The following is a 10,164-nucleotide window of genomic DNA, read 5'->3' as shown; positions in this document are numbered from 1 at the left end:
GCCCCATTTTGATCACTATATCAACTCCGATATCCACCAAATTTTTCGGACAGTTGTGAAAGCCCTATTGGAAGGTCGTCGCCAATTTTCAGAATGATCTCATTTAAGGAACTGAAGATATATCCGAATAATACGACAAAAATGGTCAAATTTGGACAAATTTGGTCAAATTACGCGACTTTTACAACTACTTTTGCTCCAAAAGCCGTGCACCATCAAATATGGCACCTAGGCGAAACTCACTGATCTTTTCAAAAAAGGTATGACAAATTTGGTATTGTGAAAATTCTCACAGTCTCTAGAGAACAGTGGTACTGGTACAAAAAATTTTAAAATCCGAGCAAGTTTATTTTTATCGTGCATTGCATCCCCTACCTTAACCCGATCAATTGACCCCAGTGTAATTACTTTATTACACCGGGGTCAATTGATTGTTATTAATTGTTATACTTATTCGATCAATCGTCAAATCGTGCAAACGTATTATGCTGAGGGTAATCATGGCGACGACGCCATAACTGCTCTGCGCGCGGAGAATATGCATCAAAATAAGGTATGCGGCGGGTTATGCATGTTTTACTTTGTGACACGATTCATGACTCACCTGACACGAAAAACATACCTACCTACTATACCCATTCTCAATTCAATCCACTTCTATACATTTTATGCTTTTTTAAAGAAAAAACAGTTGATGTAAAAAATTTTCAGGAAAGGTAGATTTTCCAAACTGTCCCAGACTTCTGTTGTGCAATTTTGGGTATTACGCTATATAGCATGACACAATAATTAACACAATTTTACTCGATATTTTTTGCAACTTTTCTGTCGGTGGTTGATTCTCCTTTATTGATATTCTAAGTAAACTATAGGTAAAAATATAATATTAATCATAAGCTAAAATGTACTAATCTTTGTATTCTAAATGGGGAAAAAGAAGAAACATTGTCAGTCAGTCGAGAAAATTGTCAGTCAGGCTATATGGCAGCTTTGTAGATGTTGTGACTATGCTAGTAGTGGTCCCAGGCTTGCGACTGGAATTGCGGTGTTAAATCGATTTAATGGTACCAACGATCCACCTCCCACTTGTTGTTTGGTACTTAGCATTAATAGTGTTAGCTGTAGCCATTTATAGCAAGAATCTTAAAACATAAGGGGATGACAAGGAAAAGAGGAAGGAAAAAGAATAACGGGACAAACAATTAATTAAAGTATTTATAGGAGCATTAGATATTGTAATTACAAGCTTCAATAATAAATCACTGACTAAAACTTCTAATTAAAATGACACTTGGTACGCTCGCCCATTTTCACTGGTCAGTCTGAACTTCGGTTTAGCACGTTGTACACTTATTCACCTAAGTTTCAGAATTTGTTCAGTTTAGCAGAGTTAGTACCCGTGTTTCAATAAATCAAAAGATATCAGGGGAGTTCTTTAATAATGTTACGGTCATCTAGAATACCGAACTTCCTGAAAACGTTATCATATTTCCTCAGACAACGTTTAATGCCTTTAATCAGTCTATCACGGCTATATCCTCTATCAATTAGAATTTTGAATATTTTGTGAAGATGGGAGGAAAAGATATCCAATCTAGTGCAAACATTACCATATCTAAGAACTTGACTTGAAAAAACGTTGTAGCCAACCTCGGTTGGGATGTTACTGTGAGGAAATGTAAGGGATACAACATGAAAATTAAAATCATCAGTTTTGTTATACACTGATATTTCTAGTCCTTCTGTGGAAATATTAATATTTAAATCAAGGTAGTTAATGATTTTATTATTGGAACCAGCTCGCTCCATCTCCAATGAATTAGGATAAATATCTTTAATCAATTTATGAAAGTAAAGGTAGTTAATAATAGATAAATCGTCAACATATCGTATATATAATAACATAAACCCGCCACGCAAAGGGTTTATATAACAGATCATCCCGCGCTAGCGGGATGATCTGATAAACACATACGAGTGCGCGCAGCGCACGAGTTTTGTGTTAATATGTAATCCCGAAGCGCCAGCTGAGGGATTACATTTATTTAGCCCTGAGCGTGAAGTGTTTATGGATTATAATTATCTCCGGCGATTTCGACAAGGGATTTATACTTTAGAAGAGAGTGATAAAATAGTTTTTATTTCGGAATACGGGTCTGATTTTAGTAATATTTTCATTTCTATTTGTGATGGTGATAACAAGTGATACGATAACGTACTAACAGTAGTAAATTAAGATTAAATAGCACAATTGAAGTTATACCGGTTAAACAAGTAATAGAAAATATATTTACGATGAAAAGCAAGCTATATCAAAATGTAAAATTGTATTGATTGTATTCAGTATTGATCTGGATGACTGAAGCCAAGAATTAAATTTGTTTAGAGCCCAGTTCACAGTTGTTGACTCTAACTGTACTGTCCGAAACACGATTGGAAAGCAGTTCATCAATCTGAATGTCAAACCGATCTGTCATAGTGGAGCAATAGCTTGAACGTTAGCAGGAACAAGAGCTGGAAGGAGAGCAAGCAAAACAATACTATTTTTTAGGGCTTTTATTTTTTATTTAGGGCACGGACAAGGGTAGCTGGCTAGTCGCCAACTTCTCACGCCACGCGTTGGAGAAATTCCAAGAATTAGCTGCTTTCATGGCAACGTTCCCAGGAATTTGCGTGTAAAAGAAGTGGACGGTTACGATGTTTCATATCACGTGGTGCGCTTTCGTGTCACGTGGTATAGACTCGGCGTATGCTATTGGTGGCACGTGGTACGCACGTGACGCGCCCACGTGATCGCGCGTCTAACTGTTCTACTATTATCGAGTTCTAATCAGCAGTATCATTGATTATTGTAAGTCGGAGAATTGAATGATAAACATCAGTTACGACTAAAAAGCGGGCCGGGTTTATACAAATTTCCGGGGCGGGATGATATCACCTTGAGATATTTATCTAACAGCGGGCCGGGCTGAGTGATAATATGATCCCGCGTCGAAATCCCGGAGATATTTATAACTAGAAAGCCCGTGGTCAGAGGGAGGAAGCTAATAGTATTCGTTGGTAGTCAGTTTTTATAGCATCAACAAATATCCGGCACAACCGAATATACAACCAATTAAAATATAGATCGCACTGAACACAACGTAATTACCACAAAACCGATCAAAATCTCGCTCGAAAATCTATGCATGTGCTGCTCCTGCGCTTTTGAAATTGAATACTGTTACCATGGTTACTTTGCAACTACCTTGTACCTATTCTTTATCTATTAGTATTTGCACGCGGGCGGTCGTACATACAAACAAAAATAATTCTTTGAATTATAAGTTAGAGACTATATACTTATAGTTGAATTCTCTCCCCCTATTTGCTGACTTGATAAAATGACTAGGAGATCTAACTATAAGAGACTCAGCTTTAACCAACCACAGGGAGCGGTATCTGTCCGACCTTTATCTTCAATCTTACTTGCTGAGCTTTTCTGGTGAGGACCACTGATATAATAATACGTAATCTCGATTATAACTTTCAATTTATTCGCTACCGCTACCAACGTCACTGGTCACGACGTAAATTAACTTAGCTTCTGAAAACATATTCTCTACTACTAATATGCTCACAAATTTCGATTCGATATTATTTGGTTAACGTTTTCGGCAGCTCTACAATTTTATGGCTACGTTGAAGTGGTTCGAGGAATTACTCTCCAAAACGAATGGCTCGGACTTTGACCACAAAAAAACACCTGACAGCTTTGAAGTTATCGTGCACGAGGGAGATAAAGTTTACGCTGAATGGGACATTACTAAAGAGCTCCTAGAAAACGGGATGAGCCGGAAACACTTCTTTGATGCAAATCTTAATGTTGATATCGAGCTGTTCTTTATGCATACAGATCTTAGGGAACAATTAAAACACGACGAGTCATTTAAGAATCTTTTGGAAAGAGCAGATAATGCCTCTAGAACGTTTGACTATAACGGGACCACTTCTGGATACAATATTAAGGACGGAGGACTGTATTCCGCCACTTATCTGTTCTACATACAGGGAGTTTTAACTCTACTGATCGGACTGGTAGGAAGTGTAGTCAAGCTGAGGGCTTCTTCTCAGAAAGGGGTCGTTAAAGTGACAAGGGTATCTTACTCCATCTGGTGCATCATTGTTGGCATACTTACCATTGTCCCTGCACTTGAATATTCGGATTCCCGTGACGTTTCTCTTCTACCTAAATTCACGGCTGAACTGCTTTTGTTCGTGATAAGGTGCCTTGTCACCATGCTTTTGAAGGTTTTTGTGATGAGTATGAAGGTCTTCACTGTTATCATCTATGGCTTTCAAAACACTATGCTCTACCGACCGTTCTACTTTCGAGAGCATAGGGAAGCCTTCAGTAGGTGGTTACTTCGAATATCTCTTGGTCAAACAGTAGTTATGTTTGCGACTTTCGTGGCTTGGTCCATGATTCTGCTGTTTAAATTTCAGGAGTCCTGTAACGGAATAGAAGCTCGAGCTGCCAGCTGGCAGATAGCCCTGACATCACTCACTACAGTCTGCTACGTCGGCTCACTTTTCCTGAGCATCATTTTCCTGATTGGCTATTGCAAGAACAACAGCAAAGACGTGGGAAAGTCTGATACTAAGAATATCAAGAAAACGGTAATATCTTGCTCGATAGAAATCTTGTTTGATTTGATTGTTCTGGTCATTTATGTAGCAGCACCAATTGATTGCATGTCAATTAATTTTGAAGCATATGGAATCGAGCAAACTCACATTAGCACTCACTGTGACCTTTTTGTTAGGTTTTTGGCACTTGATATTGGGCTCTCTAGATGTAGCATAGCTATACTCATTTTGCAACCAACTATACAAGAGTTATTCTTTCTGATCTCCGAGCTCGTAGATCACTGCAGCAAAAAGAAGGCATGAAGACCATTGTAAGTGTAGAAGAAAGGACAAAATGAAAAGGATCGGGAAAAACACTTCGCTCATTGCTGAATTGAGAAGCTTATAGATTACTAACTTATGATAATAAACCTTTTACTATGAGTCATGGACAGAACATTTTTGGTGGCGGGTTTAAACACCAAACCTACGGAAGTATAAATGCTAAAGTTTAACCTGAACTCTAAAGGAGATAAAAAGCAGAACTATAAAGAAAACTCCACAAAAGGAAAGGCCATAATGGCAGAATCATTTTATTTTGCGTGTCTATTTTATTTTCGTGATGTAACCTTTATTCATCCAACCGTTTACCCATTATCCAGTTACCAGTACACGCAAAAACTCTCATATAGTGCTGATATTTATTATTTAAAATTATTATTCCTCTTCATGCTGTGTAAGTTATAAGTTTGATTTTAAACATAATTCTTACAGTAACACGTATAGTGATACCAGGTTCATATTATGCTAACGGGTGGGTTAACGGGTGATACTCGTAGAATATTTATTCCGTCGACGAGTCCAACTCGTCCGTCGACGATTCCAACTCGGCGCGCGTCCTGGTAGGTTGTAAACCTACAAACGGGTGGGTCAGAAACATTTGATACTTTTCATTTTGATCTTATTCGATAACAATAATGAATAAAAATAGCTCCGTAAAACAAACATTTAGTATGATAAAATAGTTTTGCAAAAACAAGTCTCAATCATTAGCTGATGTTGGATTTTGAAATAGGGATCTGAGATAGCAACTATCCTAGAGTCTTTTATTCCATGATGGAGAGGGGACTCTCACCCACCGCTTCGGCGGGTAGTTGATGCACCTTTCACAAGCAAGAGCCACTTTGGTCTACTTGCTGTGAGGTGTCTTAGCTACATGGGTTGGGGGTCCCCCAGTTTCCTTTTTTACGATGGAGTATATCACATCTTGCCTTGATTACATTAACATTTTTATTTATTTTCACTTTGCTTCACTTGCAATGGTTGGCTTGACTTGAAGACTAAGAACATGACAAATTTGTAGGAAAGATAATTTTCCTGTCCAGGTCTCTGTTATGCAATCTTGGGTAACGCTGGCATGACACAATAATCCCACAATATCACTTGGCATTCTTACAACTTTTCTGTCGGTGGTTGGTTCTCCTCTATACAATACATATCATATTATATCCACCAGCGTGCGCTTTTTCGCATAGCGGGCTCTCACCAGTCCGCTGTCAAAGGGCCCGATATCTCTACAGCCCGCTCATGATATAGCCCGCTAACAAGTGACATTTAATTTGACCAGTAGCAATATAGCCCGGAGTTCTCTAAAATATTTTCAGTTTCTGTATCGTCTCCATGTGAAATTCTATAAGACAACAACTTACAAGTTACTTAGAACTATAGTTGAAACCGGTTTAATTCATTAACGATGAATTCAATTGCAATAATCGTACAGTGAGCTAATTGGTGTAGTTTCTGTTTCTAAATTCTAATTTCTAAATTCTAATTTCTAAATTCTAATTTCTAAATTCTAATTTCTAAATTCTAATTTCTAAATTCTAATTTCTAAATTCTAATTTCTAAATTCTAATTTCTAAATTCTAATTTCTAAATTCTAATTTCTAAATTCTAATTTCTAAATTCTAATTTCTAAATTCTAATTTCTAAATTCTAATTTCTAAATTCTAATTTCTAAATTCTAATTTCTAAATTCTAATTTCTAAATTTGTCCAGTAGCGATATATTTTTGTGTCCGGTAGGACTGATGATACATCTCGTGAGCAGATGACATGAAATCTGAACACTGAACAGTGTTATTGATCCACACTTACACACTATACACAGTACACTTTAATAGTTCCCACGGCAATATGTGGATGTAAAGAATGTATCAACTCTGAACTCTGAGCTCACCTTATATCACGCAGGTTGCCATGATTGGCTCATAATTAACACGTGACACACTGTTACTATGGTTACCAAATTCGTGGGGACGTTAAGTGAAAGTCTAAGCCGGTGATATTTTTCAGTATCGATAATTGTTTTGTGTTTACCATTTTCAGTTCACTATTTCAGTTGATAAACCTTGAAATTTAGGCCGACATTTCACGTGTTATTCTATTCATTTTGTATTGTGTTCCCGAAAGATATTTTGCCCTGTTTTTGTTTTGAAACTGCCATTTAAATTGATGGTATAAATTTGATCTTTAACTTTCATATTCAATGTCCATGATCAGACTGTGATCTCGAGCTCTCTGGGTTACTACTTTTGATTGTCCAGTCACTCAGTAGCTGCTACAGAAACTCTAGTAACTGGTTACCCGGGTAACCCTGGTTACCCTGGTAACTGATAATGACAACTCACGTGGTAGTAGAAGCTGCTCTGTGGCGACTGGCGGTGCTTGTTCTGGTTCCAGGGAGGGAGAGAGGTAGAGAAGTAGAGAAGGAGAGAAAGAGAGGGAGAGGAGGAGAGAGGGAGAGGAGGAGAGAGGGAGATGAGGAGAGAGGGAGATAAAGAGAGAGTGATAGAGGGAGAGAGGGAGGTAAGGAGAGTGGGAGAAGGAGAAAGGAAGATAGGGAGAGAGTGAGAGAGTGAGAGAGGGTGAGAAGGAGATATGGAGATGATGGAGAGAGGGAGAGAGGGCCTATATTTTGATCGTTTACAATAAAATTATATGTACATGAAACAATGAGCTGAAACATTGTTTGATAGCGGCCGGTTTTTCGTTCTATAGTTAGTCATTTTGGCCTGTTCTATATCTTAAACTAAAAGCAACATGATTTTCTCGTAAAATTTCTGAAATCTTGTACATTAATTTTCTGTGATAGTGTGATTGTTGGAAACTGAAGCTTCGTGATAAACGCCCACTTGTGGATATATTACATTGTTGATATAGTATATATTATAGGTATATATTATATTTACATTTATAAAACTTAGTAAATGATCATCTAATTAGTGGCATTACAACTACACTTGAGAATTTCTAAATTCTAATTTCGATCAACTGTAACCCCTGTTTTATTTGTTCGTTCAATTTCATTAGAAACATGTTGAAAGTAAAAGTTAAACTAAATTAAAAACGGATCTCTTGAAGAAACTAAAGTAAAAACTAATATCTGTAAGAAAAAGCTCACGCTGGTGGATATAATCCACATCACCTCGACCCGCGGGCGGAAAAATCGTAAAGCACTCGGGCCCGATGGGCCCTCCGTGCTATACAAAAATGTGTCCTCCTCGGGCTAGCGCCCTCGGGGACATATATGAAATATTGCACGCGTGTGCAATATTTTGTGCCGCCCGCGAGTCTCCGGTGATATGTATATATATAAGTATATATTAGTTGAATTCTGTCCCCTAATTTGTTGACTCTATAAAAAGACAAGGATATCTAGCTATTATTATTAAATTCTTAGTACTTAAAGTGCCAACCAACGGGGATCAGTCTCCGTTGGAGCATTATTGATCAAGTTATTATGTTCCTTGATGAGCTTTTTTGGTGAGGTCCAATGATATGCAGATGCTCGATCTCGACACATAATAGAAATTGTTTGCGAACTTGTAATTTATTCGCTACCGCTGGCGCTACCATCAAGTGTCTTCTTTTGATTGGTCGGCGTCGACTGTAAGCCTTCCTTGCGGTGGCTTTGTCAACGCGTCCCCATTCTCCAACTCCTGCTGCTAGAGAGAGAGACTCCCAAGTTATATACCATAATTATATTATACATAGATATCGACAACAGACTCCGAGAGTCTTGAAGTTCTGTTACCACCGCCCCTGGTGCAACCCCTTACGGGTTAACGATGAGGAGACAGGGACTTCCAGGGACGGTCATGGCCTGCTACGTGCAACTCGTAGGAGTATGCAATGTTCCTGTAACGTCACTGTAGACCACTCCTCTGTCGTTGTTTTGAGTGTCCGATCCAAAAAACCAAATCCTAGGGTAAACGAGACGTGGAAGCCTGTGAGCGTGTTAGAGTCTGTTAAGTGATAGAGTCCTAGGGTTACACGAGACGTCGTATCCTGTGAGCGTGTTAAATCTTAGGGTTACACAAGACATGATAGCCTGTGAGCGTGAAGACCGCTCCTCTATCGTTGTTTTGAGTGTCCGATCCAAAACCAAATCCTAGGGTACACGAGGCGTGGTAGCCTTTGAACGTGTAAAATCCTGGGGTTACACGAGACATGGTAGCCTGTGAGCGTGTAGTCCGCTCCTCTATCGTTGTTTTGAGTGTCCGATCCAAAACCAAATCCTAGGGTACACGATACGTGGAAGCCTGTGAGCGTGTTAGAGTCTGTTAAGTGTTAGAGTCCTAAGGTTACACGAGACGTGGTAGCCTGTGAGCGTGTTAAATCCTAACTCTAAGGTTACACGAGACGTCGTAGCCTGTGAGCGTGTTAAATCTTAGGGTTACACAAGACATGATAGCCTGTGAGCGTGAAGACCGCTCCTCTATCGTTGTTTTGAGTGTCCGATCCAAAATCAAATCCTAGGGTACACAAGGCGTGGTAGCCTTTGAACGTGTAAAATCCTGAGGTTACACGAGACATGGTAGCCTGTGAGCGTGTAGTCCGCTCCTCTATCGTTGTTTTGAGTGTCCGATCCAAAACCAAATCCTAGGGTACACGAGACGTGGAAGCCTGTGAGCGTGTTAGAGTCTGTTAAGTGAGTCCTAGGGTTACACGAGACGTGGTAGTCTGTGAGCGTGCTAAATCCTGGGGTTACACGAGACGTGGTAGCCTGTGAACGTGTCAAATCCTGGGGTTACACGAGACATGGTAGCCTGTGAGCGTGTAGACCGCTCCTCTATCGTTGTTTTCAGTGTCCGATTAAAAACCAAATCCTGGGGTTACACGTCATGTGGGAGCCTGTGAGCGTGTTAGTTTCCTGCGGAAGGTGTTATTTGCCCGTGGGAAAAGCGGTTATGCTGCGGTTCTAAGGTTAGTAGAGGCTATTAGAGCCTTTCCTTGTTGTAGAGATGGCTAGTCCCTTCCTTTGCATAGGTTAGAAACACCCATGCACCTCCCGTTCGAGCCACCCACCCCACACCGCGTGGAGGTTCGGTGAGGTTTTTCGTGGGGCTACCATCAAGTGTATAACTATAAGTATTAATAGGCATAAATACCGCTTTTGAAGAAATAAGAAAATTTAAAGAATCGGGGAAAACAATACGCTTATTGCTGAATCGAGAAGTGAAGCTTATACAAGCTGTGGCACAGAAGTAACTAC

At 39.3% G+C, this 10,164-nt stretch overlaps 1 protein-coding gene across 5 annotated transcripts in view; it reads left to right on the top strand.

Moving 5' to 3' along the window:
• LOC134822701 (C-Maf-inducing protein-like) overlaps nucleotides 1-10,164 on the top strand; it is a 78,936-nt gene that overhangs the window by 8,112 nt on the left and 60,660 nt on the right. The window lies entirely within an intron of this gene.

Source organism: Bolinopsis microptera, chromosome 1 (assembly GCF_026151205.1).
Source record: "Bolinopsis microptera isolate Bmic1 chromosome 1, MBARI_Bmic_1.0, whole genome shotgun sequence".
Classification (NCBI taxonomy): Eukaryota; Metazoa; Ctenophora; class Tentaculata; order Lobata; family Bolinopsidae; genus Bolinopsis; species Bolinopsis microptera.
This window is presented reverse-complemented; position numbering and strand designations above follow the sequence as displayed.